This window comes from Numida meleagris, chromosome 12, assembly GCF_002078875.1.
Source record: "Numida meleagris isolate 19003 breed g44 Domestic line chromosome 12, NumMel1.0, whole genome shotgun sequence".
In the NCBI taxonomy this organism is placed as follows: Eukaryota; Metazoa; Chordata; class Aves; order Galliformes; family Numididae; genus Numida; species Numida meleagris.
Genome location: NC_034420.1, coordinates 7,095,039 through 7,110,585, shown reverse-complemented (window position 1 = coordinate 7,110,585; position 15,547 = coordinate 7,095,039). Strand labels below are relative to the sequence as shown.

General features: G+C 41.9%; 1 protein-coding gene across 3 annotated transcripts in view; it reads right to left on the bottom strand.

Annotated features, from left to right (window-relative positions):
• Positions 1-2,521, bottom strand: part of ATP10B (ATPase phospholipid transporting 10B (putative)) — a 62,717-nt gene extending 60,196 nt beyond the window's left edge. Inside the window, exons 1-2 of one of the 3 annotated variants that reach the window (XM_021410821.1) lie at positions 2,374-2,521; positions 903-991 (exon numbers count right to left, since the gene is read on the bottom strand). The gene's annotated coding sequence lies outside the window, so the exon portion shown is untranslated. The remainder of the gene's footprint in view (positions 1-902; positions 992-2,373) is intronic. The other 2 variants (XM_021410822.1, XM_021410820.1) reach the window with 2 other exon arrangements.

The window sequence follows — 15,547 nt, the reverse complement described above, 5'->3', positions numbered from 1 at the left end:
TAATCCTGGCAGGAAGACACCAGGCCAGGAGCATCAGGAGAACTAAGAGGACCGTGTCAGATGGCTGAGGGCGGTGATAAGTTAAGGTACAGGAAACTAATCTCCCCTTACTGCTCAAGCATACGTTTCCTTGGCCTCAAGGATGATGCCAAATCTCCATGCAAGAATCTGAGCATAAAATGCATAATAAAGTACTTCTGAAATGCTCCTTGGAATAATTAATTCCTTTTTTTTTTTTTTTTTTTTAAAGCAGTAGTAAAGTTCCCTTCAAAACTCTTTCCATTTTTTACTCCTATTCTCTTTCATCCTCATCTAGACTAAAGTAGCTGGTATGTACATTTTGCATACAACAAAATAAATTTTATAAGACCACAGCAAATATTGTACAAGAGTTAACTTTACAGGGTATTGCCCTTCAACTCCATTAATGAAATCTAAAAGACCAAAATTGACAGTATGCCAAATCAAGGCTAGTTTTGCTAAATAGCTATCCAACACCTTATTCTATCTACAGTTCTATTCCTCCATGATCTTTCCCTTACCTCCTCCTGTCAGTCCACAGTGACATCACATCAACTATGGGAAATGCCACCTTGTTCCAAGAAAATGAGTCAGTTCTGACAGGTAGCCAGCTGGGACAGCAGTGATAGGGAAAGTGTTGGGGTTAGGGAGTAAATACTGCTGCACTCAGGTAGCAATTTTTTCTAAGTGCCTAAAACTAGTTAAGCTATTCTGTCTCTTTCCAAGGCAAGATATCAGGAAGTAATGGCCTACAGGTGATGTTCCATGGAGACAAAGGGAGATTACATCTGTACTGTGACTCAAGACAGAGCTTTTGCAAGGAAACAGTGATAAGCAATCTTTGGAAGCTTCACATATTACTCCTGAAGAAAAATACATACCCAAAGCAAGAGAAAAGAACCCAGTTACTTCAGAAGCAATGCAGTTCCGGGTTATCAGATGTACCGCAGTGAGGAAGGACAACTAGAGACTCAAAAGAACATATTAAATGAAAGTAAACTCTTGAAAAATTACAGAAAAATGAATGTAATTCCACTTACTCATGCTGCATATAGAGAAAATGATGCTTTAAATACTGGTACTAGTAACCAGAACTGGAACAGGCCACATGAAGAACCTGCTTGCTGTTCTGCAGTGCTCTTTTTTAGAAAATTAGGCAACGCAAAGGCTTGTTAAGAAAAAATGGGCAGATGGGAAGCATAAAGCCCTAATGCTCTGTGCGGTGACTATTCTGGGTTTAACAGAGGCAATCATCCTGACTGAGCATCTCCTCACGCTGGAGTACAGATACTTCCTACGCAGAATCTCTATGGTGCACAGTTAGAACCTCCTCTCCCAGTCTACATTCAAGCTCTACAATTCTAGCAAGAGTTAATACAGTCTGGTATAAAGGAATGAACTTCAAACTTCAGAAAACTCTTTTTTTTTTTCATATGAAACTTCATCAGAAACAACTCAGTGGAAAAAGCAAACGCGCATTTTTCACATTCTGAGGATTTCCTGGGCTTTTTTATTGCTTTGCAACTATTGCAGTCACTTATTAATACAAAATCATTGTGATAATGAGCAATTAGCTGACTGATTCCAAAAAAGAAGAGGCAGAATAGGATATAAACGATGTCAGAACAGCGCATGAAGTCTGAAACTAGAAGGAATCAAGAATTCTAATTCCAAATGTATTCTTCTCTCCTTATAAATCCTCCTTTCTCCTACTTGCAACATCTGAGACTACATTATCATTACTTGTGCTCTTAATTACTACCTAACTAATGGAAATGAGGACATTTTAATTCTGCTGAAGATTGCTTAAGTCTGAAATGTACCTTTAAAGCAGAATGATACACATCAGATTGTGAAAACATCCTGAAGAAATGCCTTAAATGGCATTTTTTTCTATTATAATGGAATTACCTTCTAAAATATCCAAGAAACTGTGTTAGAACCTAAATTGTAACACATGAAAAGCTCATTTGTTCACCTGTCATGAGGGCTATTTGTTTGGTTGTGGTACATAAGAACACTATATAATTATAAACACTGGCACAAAATTCAGTTTGACACAACTATGGAATGAGAAACAGAACATGAAGTATACAGTTGTTCTGATGATTTGTAGCCAATGCAAATTTGTTTTTCCTTGCCTTTAAAGTATGACTGATTTCTGATGTAAATCAAAAAAACTGGTTATTCAAGGTACTCCTGTTCATTATAACCTAAAGCAGACAACATTAAAAGTAAAAAAAAAAAACAAAAACAAAAGCGTTAATAAGTATTCCTGTTGAATCTGATCTATAAATGGCTTCACTTCTAGGCTTTTTATGTACAGTAGCTTCCAAGGTAAACAGTTCCTACCTGTCCCATCTTGCTGCACCATTGGCTCAACAGACACTTGCAGCCAGCTCTTCCTAACAAAATGTGAAGTGTTACCACTGGTAGCAAAGTGTGTGAAAGAGCTTCTCCACCACTGCACCCAAAGACCACTTTTGTCAAAGAAGTTTACTACAGCAATTTCAAACTTTTTCTGCTTTTAAAAGCACCTGATTGTAATTTATATCTTCACACCGAAGTTGATTACAACCTGCTGCTACATGTGGTACTTGACTCAGCCATCTTCTCCACTTACAAGTGAACCACTTTCAGCTGTAACCCTGAAGTGGGTCATACAAACGGGAATTGTTTAACAGCTTTGTTTTGAACACACAGTACTACTGGCCTATGAAGTAGTCAGTCTGCCTTCCTGGAATTTTGCTCATTTATTAACAATGTTATGTAAGCCCAGCTGGCCTATGCTGAGATCAATGGAATTTATTTTCTGCTAGATTTAGAGAGAGAGATTCAAACCCTTAAGCTGTGTTCCTCTCTTTCTCAAGTATTTTCTCTGTCTTTAGTGTCACGAGTGGACCCTGCTGTCTCTTCTCAGTTCATCAGCATATATTTAAGTTGGAAATATCATGGGATTCTGGGAGTTACATTTCCTGGAATAAAGGTGTGATATGCACAAGCTGCATGTAATAACTAACACCATTGCCATGAGTGGGAGAAGTTTGTAACATAACCACTGCAGCCTGCACATGCTCTTATGTCATCCTGAACCAGAAGAACCTGCTGCAGAGCAAGTTTACTATTTTTCTTATCAGTTACAAGACAAATTCTTTTGGCAAAATCGCATTTCTCAGGTATAATCTGCATCATTTATCTGTATAATCTGTTCATTCACCAGTGCACTGCTGTGCCTCAGGACGTGGTTAACTAACAGGTATCATTGAATTCTGTAAAAGATTTTCAGGAATAAGATTCCCTTGTCCAAAACCCACAGGTCAAGTTGGTCCATCTTGCCATTACACAACAGACTAACTAATCTGTAACATTTCAGCACTTATTTCAGGGAAATAAGAAGCATGAAAGAAATATACACACCTCAGAAACATTGTTCACTAGGAACTGTACTTGGCAGAAAAAAAGCTGTTGAAGTGAAGAGTTAACCTTTCTAGTTCTGATACTGTCTGGACCACAGCATTACACAGCCTGATTTCAAACTAACAATGGTCAATGCTTTTGAGTTTTTCATGTACTGAGAAAAATTCAGTGCTTAATGCAGTTCTTGATTTGACAAAAAAACAAATATTGTTTACCTCTTATTTTAAAGCCTTCCGTCTATTTTGCAATCATTAACTAGGTAGCTGTTGTAAAGATTTGATGATGTAAGTGAACCACCTATTTTGCAAATAGAAAATGGCTGTTAGTGTCACAGAAAGAACAAAAATTCACTAACAATGTCCCAACAGGATTGCACTGTACAGAGAGATGCAGAACTCCCTGTACAAATGCAGAATCGCACGGAGTATGTTAGGTTAACCTACACAGGCTTGTTAACTTATAATTTACAGATACTCGCAGATTCAGGGCTGTGTTTCCAAAAGACACTAGACTTTAAAGGTGAACAGAATGCTGAGAAGGTGGATTCAAGGCTCTATTTCCTATATATATATATATTTTTTTTTCAGTGCACACAGGTTTTAGCTTTTCAGACCACTACCCTTTTTAAAGAAAGATTAATACATTATTTTGACCCAATCAGATGCAGGTGACAGCACTAAGTTATGTCAGTGTCATTTGTCAGAAACAAACAAGTGTTTTAGTTCAAATGTTACCATTTGCTTTGTTGCCACTAGAGAAGAATCTTAGAGATTCTCTACTGACATAGGTTTCAAATGTAAATGTATTAAAATCTTCCTTTTTTTTCTAAATTGAACTATAAGGAGCCCTTCCTGAACTACAGAAACCACCTGAGTTTCCTGAGCTATACTGTGTCAAGACCAATAAAAAATAATATGAATCTTTCCTTTTATACAGCATGAAAGAGAATTAGAATTAAATATGTCTAAGTTTATTTGTTGCTCACAGCCCAGATTTATTTTTGTTATGCAGCACTGTACATGTCAACAGAAGAACACGCACAGAGGGAGTAGATAACTGACACGGCACACTGAAGACAAGCAGAAGAAATCCCTAAGAAAAAGCTCCCGGATACCTGCACTGAAAATATTTCCACTTGGTCTGTATCAGGCAGCAGGTGAGGTATAAACCAGGCAAAGACAACTTTCTAAGTAGCAATGTATTTGTTTTACGACCTGCCCACCCTGCCTGTTCCCTCTGTTAGAGCACTTTTCTGTACACATGAAGACTTCTCCTGAAGGCAGTTACATTTATGAACTGTTTGCTCTCTGCTCGCTTTGCAGCCAGGAGTGGCACAGCCATCACTCACTCCGACGGAAAGGGAACCAGGTGAAGAAAAACGACTCTCCCCAAATGCACTCATAAATTCACACGGAAAAATAACTGCACGGTGCTACCCTAAACCTTTTGTTTTATTAAGGACAGGATGGCAGTATTTCCATCCAATAAATCTCTTTAGCTTCACCTACTGGTCAAAATGGAAGATGCACCATTTTAGCCATTTCTTCTAGCCTTGTTATTACAGTTCCTGCAAAGTATTAAATCATATCATCTGGCTCACTGAACATCCTGCTAGCATAAACACACTCTCAGAGAACAAGTAAGTAACGTGAGAGGTTGAGCACCAATACTTCTCCCCACGCTCCAATTCAACTCTAATGGCCCTGAGGAGGGCAGTGGAATAAACAAGTGAACAAAACCTAAATGAAACCTAAAGCAGAGTGGTTTATAGTTAAATGACAACAGCGTTGCAGCACTGGAGCAGAATTCAGATTTCAATAGTATGTAGGTCACTCTGAAAGTAATACCTCCTATTTATTTCCACGGAAACTACAGCAGATACAAGAGAGTAATAACACTATCTGATAGTGCAAATTCTTACCTACAAAATACTATTTTTCAGTGTAGTCACCACCATCAGCTACACCTTTACACCAGCAATGTAAAAGAGCCTGCATACTGCACCTGTAAATATCTGCACCAGTGGAGGTGACCAGCTGTTTCACAGCTGCTATGATGGAGTCATTGCTAGGAAAATGTTGCCCAATGCATCTCATCAGCTTGGACAGATGGATGTCAGAAGTCACCAAATCTGGACCAGACAGTGAGTGTGGAAGGACAGACCAGCCAGGACTAGTAATGTGCTCCATGATCTTCAAACTGGTATGGAGCCTGGTATTATCATGCTGCAAGATAAAGGTGGTCTTCTCTGGCCTGACTCTGGAAGTTTGAGCCTTCAGCTTAGTCAGTGTTTCAAGGTAGCACAGTTGTTGGTTTGTCCAGGTTCCAGAAAATCCACAAGGATCACCCCTTTCCTATCCCAAAAGACAGTGCACATCACTTTACCTGCTGAGAGCTGTGCTCTGAACTTTTTCTTTGATGGGGAATTTGCATCTCCATGGACTGTCATTTTGACTCCAGCTCATAGTGGAGGCAGCACATCTCATCACTGGTAATTATGTAATCCAGGAAACTGTCATGTTCAGCCTTGTATTGGTTCAAAAGGTCTGGACAAACTTGCATACACTATTCTTTCTGTTCATGTTTGCGCTTTCATAGGATCAATCTAGCGCAAACTTTGTGATATTCCAACATTGTCACCATTGTTTCCACTCCATTGAAACTTTGATGTTCAGCTCCATACACATTTCCTCAGTCATAACCTGTGGATTCACATGGATGAGCTGTTAGAGGCTCTCTTCATTTTGTGGTGTGATAGCTGTGCATGTCCATTCGGAACATGGCTTGTCTTTCACATCACTCGTCACTTTCGCCACTCCTGGCATAGACCACCTACCACTTCACTGCGCTCACATCCACTGTTTGGTCTTCATAAAAGTTCAGCAAGCATGGATGTCAATGGGTGCCATTTTTTTCTGCATGGAGGAATTCAGTGACACACCTTTACTCCATGCACACTTCTGTGTCAGACGCCATTGCGTCAGACCACCTCTCTGCTGCCATCAGTCACATGGCAACAAAATATAATGGAAAACTGGTGGGAAGGTTCAGCCTCACCTGCCATTACACCAGCATCCACCTCTGATGTTGTGGGCCAACATAATAGAATAGGAGGCATTATATTCAGAGCAGCTCTCGTACATATTGAGTGAACAGGTTGTGTACTATACACTGATTCCTTTTGACGGATGATTTTCCCTATCAACAGCATGGTGATAATATTTGCCATCTCATAAATATGCTTTGAGGCTGACAAAATAAAAACAGTCAGATGCTCTAAGTACTGCAAGAACAAGATCGAACCGGTGGTTATTTGCTTGTAGCCAAACTGGCTTCACAGCAACTGATTCATTACTAGGAGAAATTAGCTGAATCCTCCACATTTAAAAATAAATAAGTCACGTAGCAGCTGTACCACTGTGCTAAGTACAGGGCTGAAAGAGCCAGTGCTCAGGCCTATGGGAGACTGTTTTTAGTTTGTGTGTTTTGCAGATGTGAAAGGCGGGAAGAGCAGTGCCACTGTGTTTTCCAGTTTGTCTTAAGAAAAAGAAAGTGACGCATTCATAGAATCATAGAATCAGCTAGGTTGGAAAAGACCTACAAGATCATCCAGTCCAACCATCCACCTACCACCAATAACCCCACTAAACCATGTCTCTCAGTGCTATATCTAAACATTTCTTGAACACCTCCAGGGACGGTGACTCAACCACCTCCCTGGGCAGCCCATTCCAGCGCCTGACCACTCTTTCAGAAAAGTAGTATTTCCTAATGTCCAGCCTAAATCTCCCCTGGTGCAACTTGAGGCCATTCCCCTCTCATTCAAACTGAACAAAGTAATGAGTCAAGTGCATAATGTAGGAATCCATAAAATACTTTTGATTATAAAAGGTATAGCAGTGGCTTTTCAAAAATGAGTGTAGATGCAACAATGATTTTACATCTCTTAACAAGGCGTTCTCCTGAACTTCCAGTACTTGTCACTGTTAATGCAAAGTCATTTGTACTTTTGGACCAAACTACATTGTAAAGGGGATAGAGGCAAGTGGTAGAGGTGGGACTCTTTGTAACAGGTATAGGAATGAACAAGAACAGCAGTGCAGCTCAACTGCAAGATTATGGTGCAGGCACTGTGTTTCTTTTAGCCTAGATGCAAAGGTAATCACATGCAGTTATGATGTCTGTCATTGCCCTTTTCCTTCCCAGCAAGAACATTCAAATCAGTTACATTCAAATTCAAAGACATCAACACTTCACAGTTTCTGCAAAAAAAATCAGCCAGACAAAGGAGAGCGCCAAGGAAGTCCCCGCTGAACTAAGGGATACAATGCAAGTGCAGTGGTGTTCCTCCCCAAACCAGGCTTCAGAAGCTGCACTGCTACAGCAATGACTTGTCAATTCTCACAAAGCCTTCAGAGCATAAACACTACGAGGGTATTATCCAGGTTACTGAAACGTGGTGTCATTAGCAGGAACATCACAGCGTTATTTTTTTTACTACAGATCCTTAAGTGGGAGGCTTATTATGGAGTTGTTTTCAAAAGCTGAGAACAAGTTTGCAACTCTCCAGTGTGCTCCACAGGCTTTGTTCTGCTTTCCTTTTTGTTCAGCAGTAAGTGACACATTCTCCTAAACAGAGAGACTTTTTTTACTAATTAGAGGAGGCTTCAGGAAAGAGGATGTAAATGGCTCTTAAACACACAGAGTTTAAAATGTTGTGCAAGATTAATGCAACTTAACATTTTTAGTCATTTCCATGTATATAACTTATGTGGAGAATAAATTTAAAGTAATATGCTTAGTGCATGGCAACAAGCCCAAAAAAGCACAAAGCAGATGAGTGCATTTCAAGTGTTTGTTTAATTACAGTTAAATATAGGAGAATATGCCTCATTCCAGCCTTCAATATCTGCCCCTGGCAATAGACACTTCAGAGCTTTGTCTGATAAAACACTGAGCATCAAATCAAAGCATCTACTACCAAGCAGTAGAAAGTAACTGCATTTTTTCCCTAAGAGAGTGGTGGGGCATTGGAACAGGCTGCCCAGGGAGGTGGTGGAGGCACCGTCCCTGGAGGTGTTCAAGAAACACAGAGATGTGGCACTGAGGGACATGATCAGTGGGCAGCATTGGTAGGGATGGGCAGAAGGTTGGAGCTGATGATCTTAGCTGTCTTTTCCAACTTATACGATTCTAGGAATCTATGATTCGATGTATGATAGAAGAGCTTTGATAAATGGATATGTCTAGGTGAACCAGAGATGAGTACTTTATAAGTACTCTTTGTAGAAATATATCATTGGAGAGAGAGCAACTAAGGTGAGGGGTGCACAAAAAACCACATTTTTTCACATGGATTTATGATGGGGAAACTACAGTACATCGCAAGTTACCTCATTTGTCACTGAAATGCAGTCTCCTGTAGAGTGGAAGGCAGTCACCAATTAAGAGTCAATAGCGATATTATAATAACAGCATTGAGCAAGGGATTTTGCAAAGCCATAAGGGGAATTTTAGGTAGGCAGAATGTAATTATCCATCTGGAATTCAGCCAGATACACACAACTCTCTAAACTCTGCATTTGCTGCCAATCTAACATTGCATCCCCACAATTTACAGCAGGAGCATTGCTAGGCAGATCACAGCTTAAGCAGTAGGTACCTCAAGAGCTATTTGTGGGATGGTTACAGCAAAGCCTGCTGTATGGGAAGAAGCCAGAAAAAAAGAGAAGTAACAGGCAGCATGACAATCTTTCTGCTACTTTCAAGGCAAGGGCAAAACCTTTTTCACACATTAGAGATGTAAAAAGTTATTTGGCATATCAACCTCCTTGCAAGCAACTGCAGCCATCTGGCTTCCTTTCAAACCTCCCGCCCAGACAGCTCCTTATTTATATAGCCCCTGGGGAACCTTGCGCTTCTCTGGCAGCTCCAGCAGACTGGCAGCGTACTTTCCCCTCTCTGTTCTGATCAGCCTAGATCTGTGCTTTGGCTCACAAGCAGCTTTCTGTTCCCAGACATGCTGCTGAAGCTGGAAACAAGTGCCAGCTGAATTGGATCTTTTCAACAAGACACACTCAGAGCTACAGACTCCACACTCAACAGGCCATCTACAATCCTCTGGGCACACACTTGCGCTCTGTTTTGCTGCTAGTACAGGATTTTCCACGCTGCTATTCACTTCAGGAGACAAGCGTATTACGCAGACTAGCGTGATGGGCTGGAAAGAAGCCCTTAGAGTCCATCCAGATCACTTCACTTAGCGTTGTAGTCATTGATGTTCTTTTCATCCAGTCCGTTCAAGCACCATTTTGAAGAGAATGAGATAGTAAACAGTGCACCAAGTAAAACCCTCTCCAGGTCCTGAACTCTTCACTGACTTACTCGACACAGCATAAGTGATTGCTCCTGCTTTCTCTATACCTTGAAAGACAATCTTTCAAGGAATGCTTAGAGTTTGAAGAGTGGTAGTGAAAACCAGAGTTTTGCAAAGAAAAAGGTACAATAAGCTTTTCTTACTAGCAAGATGATAATAATTGTACATTTATAAATGTATAAGATCTACAGATTCTCCTTCATTTTCATGCTTCAGGAGAATGAGTCAGTTCTGAACTGAGAGGCTGAAAAGAAACTCTTGCAAGGTTATGCCCTGAGCTGTCAAGTTTAGACTCACAAAATCATTCAGATTAGACAGGACCTCTGAAGGTCCAAGCCCCCAGTCAAGAGCAGGGCCAGCTTCAGAGTTAAATCAGGTTGCTCAGGGCCTCATTCACACAAGTTATGCATATTTCCAAGGACAGTGGCTCTACTATTACTTAAGGAATTCAGAAATTTGCAGACCCGAGTTCCAACAAGGATAGCAGTTCTTGCCCGTGATTTAATACAATACCTTTGGAGAGATACAGACAGTCAAAATTCTAAATCCAAATTTGGATCTTCCTTTAGCTAAGAGGAAAGGTAAGGCTCCTGCAAAGGCTGGTTCGAGAAAATCTCTCTGAGATAATACAAGGAGCCTGTCTCTTCTAATTATGTCAGCTGTCTAGGGAAATATTTCTGCAGCAAAATGTTTTAAATTAGGTATCTGCATTTAGGAAGCGTAAATGTACAGCAAAGGACAAAAAACAATTTAATAAATATCAAGAAAACATAGGAAAAACAGCACCATCGCCTACCACTGTAACTCTTCCTCTGTCCAGAGGTGGCACTGATGAACATACTTATAACTGTCCCCAACCTCATAATGCCCTCCCTGCTCAAAACCACAAAATCAGTCACGTGCAACATAAACTACAAAATGTTTTGGAAGAAGTGGGCATGTCCTGAAAGTTACCCTCTTCAGAACACTTTTACTAGAGTGAATGAAAGTCAGACAAAGTAGAGGAAATAAAATGAAGAGAAGTCAGATGCCTTTCTCTCTGCATTGAGAATCTCTTCCATGCTCCACAAAGGCACAGATTATAGGGCAAGCATTTATGTAGCCAGATTGCAACTCTGGTTTATTATGGGTAGGGTGCTCTTTTATTTATCAGTGCAACACACATTTTAGGGCTGTCAACCTTGACAGAAAGTCTTTAATTAGCTACCACATCAGAAATGGGACACCCGGGTTATTTCCAACACAAAGTATTTGAGCTATAGTAGAATGACTCAGCACAGTTTTGCTGGATTCAGGGATTTATTCAAAAAATTAACAACCAGGAAAATGTGATACTTGCTTTCATTCAGATCTAAGCTGCAGCAACACAACTCTTTCAACAACAACATTTTTGTTGTGATCCACTAATAACAACGTACTTTTTGAAAGAGGCTGCTATTTTTTTACTCTGAGTTTAATTGAAAGCTCAGGCAATGGGTGCAACCAAACTGAAACTATCTGCTCAGATCAAGACATGATCAGAATCAGGTTGAAGTAGGCTGTAGGTTTGACAAAACTGAATTAAAAATGGCCAGGAACATCAAGACTATGAGTTTTTCATGAAAGCTTTGGAAGTTACGAGGAAAGAAGGAAAGCTGTGCATACAAGCTTTGAGGCTGAATCTTCTTGTATTGTGCCACAGTTCTGCGGTGTTATAATGATAATTGGTGAGTCCAGGTCTGATGGGAGATGACAGGACTTCCAGCCAGACCAACTCTGTCCACCTTTGGCAGAAAGTAGGGTGAAAGTTACAAGAGAGACACCAAAGATTCAAAGGGAACTTAGAGCATAAGGGCCAAACTGTGCGAAGCTGTGCTTGAACTGTGCCAAGCAGTGTTGAGCTGAACCATGCCGAACTGCACCACACTGAGGGGAGCTGTGCTAAGCTGCACTGAACTGGGCCATGCAGGGGGATGTGCTGCTCCCATGCTGTGAAGTATGGGGCAGTCAGGCACAGTTTTGCCTGAGCTAGCATGGCTTGGCATGACTCCACCTGCCACAGGTTGTTGCAGCTGGGCACAGCTCTTTGTGTCTCTGCACGGCCAGGCTTAGCACAATTCAGCATGGCTCAGCATGGCACATCTTGGCAAGGCTTGGCTCGGAAGAGCATGGTATGGTTCAGGACAACATGGCACAGTACTGCTCAGCACATTTTGGCATGGCCCAGCATGGCTGGGAACAGCTCAGCTTAGCTCAGCACAGCTAAGCGTGGTTTGGCATAGCACAGTTCAGTATGGTGCAGATAGGCACAGCTCAGAACAGCACGACTCAGCATTGTTCAACATGGCTAAGCTCTGCCAGGTGTGACTCAGCACAGCATGGCACCCTTCAGCTTTGCCTGGCCTGGCACAACTTGCACAGCCCAGCACCCCCATCGCATCACAGCACAGTGCAGCTCCAACACAGCCACACTGAGCCCATCCCGCCACAGCCCTGCTTGGCCTGCACACCATCTGTCCCTGCGGCCTGCCACCAAGCCAGGTCAGGCAGTGCAGCTGGGCAGGCCTCAGGGGTGGAGAAATGCTACATCGTTTTCCATCCATATCAAAACTCCTAGACAAAGCAGTCCATTAGCACTTGCTAGCTAGATCCCTAGCGATCAAATCCTGCTTAGGACTCTTAATAACTAGGATTGCATAGACGCCCTTATTTAAGTAGTCAGGGTATTCTGTCATCAAACAGCAGTAGCATTGGGCATGGATAGCAGTCTGTGCTAGGAATGAGCTCCAGCTGCTACACATCAGCCTCAGAGCTGCATGGGAAGCTCACAGGGCATCTGCAGGCCTATCTCTGGCTGCTGTAACTGGTTGCAGTGAGCCAGGTTCCAGCAAAGCTTACACTAGGCATTGGAGGAGACCAGGAACCTGCAGCTGAGGCCATATTTTCAAGTGCTTTTGGCAGTGTGCGGCTCTCACTGAGAAACTCAGACTTTAGACAGAGCCCAGAAAAGGGTCCAAAGCAAGTTCCTGACAGCCTGCTGGCTACCCAGAGAAGAGAGCTTTCGGAAAAGATTTATACTCCCTTAGTTACGATCGTTCACCAGAGAGCAGACCAAAGATGCTTAGAAAAAAATTGAAGGAAAGAGGTTGGGTTTCCAGGAATATTTCTAGGTAATCCACAGCAACAAGCTGATGATCTGCTAGGGATTATTCAGAATTCCCTCCTTTCTGTTTTCTCCAATGAGTTCAGAAAAAAAGAATAGATATAAGAAACTAGTATAGAGAACAGCAGGAGCTTTCCAGAGCATTTGCTATCTTCTCTAAGAAACCCATGCCTCCTTAGCAGCTTCATTTCTAAGGTCTCTGGATGTAGAAGACCAGAGGAAGAAGTTGTTTCTGAGCAATGAAAGCAAACTTGCAAGCAGGCAAATCTTCCAAGCTTAGGTGACTTCATTTTAGTGGTCATCTATTGATGCATTCATCCATGCTAATAATTTTAAGCTGTACATAATTTTTTCATGCCGCACTGTGCAGCTTCACCTCAAGTACTGTGCAGAGATATGGGCACCACAGTGCAAAAATGACATATACAACTTTTAGGGAATGTCCAAAGGAGGGCTACAAAGATGGGGACGGTTCTGTAGGGCAGGATGTAGGAGGGGTAGCTGAGGTCAGAGCAGGCTGAGGGGAGGCCTCATGGCAGCTGCAGCTCCTCACAGGGAACTGAGGGCCGCGCTGAGCTCTGCTCTGTGTGACAGCGACAGGGCCCGAGGAACAGCATGGAGCTGCGTCAGGGGAGGGGCAGCTGGGGGTTAGGAAAGGTTCTGCCCCACAGGGCAGTGGGCATGGAACGGGCTGCCCAGGGCAGTGGGCACAGCCCCGAGCCACCACAGTTCAGGGAGCGTTTGGACAGCACTCTCAGACACAGGATCTGATTTTCGAGTGGTTCTGCGTGGAGCCAGGAGCTGGACTCATGGGTCCTTATGGGTCCCTTCCAACTCAGGATATTCTACGATTTGAAAAGTGCTAATACTAGGCTCAGTAACAGCCCTTTTAAGCCAAACCCCCACTGTGCGTGTAGGTAAGAAGGAAAGATGAGAGCGATGCTGCATGTTTGCTTTTCTGCCATGGAGATTTGTGTCTCAGTGGCTCTACATCATATATGGACACTCTTCAATCTCCTGGAAAAAAAATACAACACTTTTTTTCATGTTATCTAACATGATTCTTCTCAAGCTCCCTGACTAAAATAACTTGAAAAAAACCATCACAGTTTTACGGGTACAGCTAGAAAAAGGCACTTAAAAATACCAGGTTAAATAACAGACTGAGCAGTTTAGAGAGCTAGCAAATAAGTAAGTTTCAGAGCTACAGTTTTCTGGGTTTGTTTAGAGAAAAGGGATTCTATTCATAAGTAGAAGATTTAAAACTTGTGGATGGAAATAGAAGAAAAATCTCAGGCTCTGTATTTAACCCCTTCCATAATTTAAAAATGAAACATTTGAAAATCCAGTTCAAATTCTCAGTCCTCTTTTAGGAAAGCCCTCTCTGGGGCATCCTGCAGCAGAAAGAGGCAGCAATAATTCAGGGTCTCTACTTCTATTTGGCAGCAAATGAACTTGTCAGCATGGGGACATTTGCCTTTAACAGGAGCATACCTATTGTAGCATAATTATTGCATAATTATTTTTTCTGTGGACAGTACTCCACATGAAAAACAGCATGTTTACAGTTAGCAATATTCAAGCCTTAATTTTAGTCAAAATGATCATGCTGAAGTTTTCCTTCATGTTTCTCAGAATGGTTATCCATCTTTTCTACCTCCTGCTAGAAGGGGGATATTTCAACAACCCCTCCTCTGCATGTGACAAGCACTTCTCTTTTATACTTGTAGAAGCCAGAAGCAGTATAACACATCTCAACATTGGGGATTGGGTTTAATTTCCTATTTACCACGCCTAGGAAGTACTGATGTACTACCTTGCAATTTTCACCTTCAAACCTCCTCCCTTTTTCAAACATCCAGATAAATCAGCCTTGCGGCATGCTCCAAAGGCCACTACACTTTGATTCCAACCGTTTTGTTGTAGCAGTAGGAGGAATGTAGTCTCCAAGGTTACAGGGACACAAGTAATTTAGAAATTTCAAGCAGCTCATTGAATTGCACAGAGAAGAGATGTTCCCTGCAGGAAGCAACACTGTGAAAGCAGATAGACATTGTCTGCATTAACTGAAATTTCGGAGCTCTCTGCAGAGTCAGCCCTGCTCAGCAGTGCAGGCTGGCAGCCACAAAACCCAGATCACTGCAGCGGGCTCTGCAGACCTGTTGACTTGTGCAGATGGAAAAAACTTTGCTATCCCTATCTTTGGGGTTCACAACTGCTTCTGAAAATCCAGACTCAGTTCAGACATCCCTGATGCTGTAATGTGCTTCTGCTGTTGCAGGACAGAATTTGCGATTAGATGCAGAAGCAAAAGGAACTAGCTCCTTTCTATTCCAGTCATATGCAGGAATCCTGCATAAGGGGTCAACTGCTTGATCATTTTCTCTGATGCTGCGCTAGGGGCAGGCTTAAAGATATTTTTTTTGATCTGTCTTATTTCTATAGAATACTTTAGGTTGGAGCCCAGATTTCAGAATTAGTATATATTCCTCCACTTGTAGCAGAATGATCCAGGTAAAGGTCTGATCGCAGTTACCCAGGCAACTGCCAACAGCACAGCCTGCCTCATGCTCATTAGAAATACCTTTTTT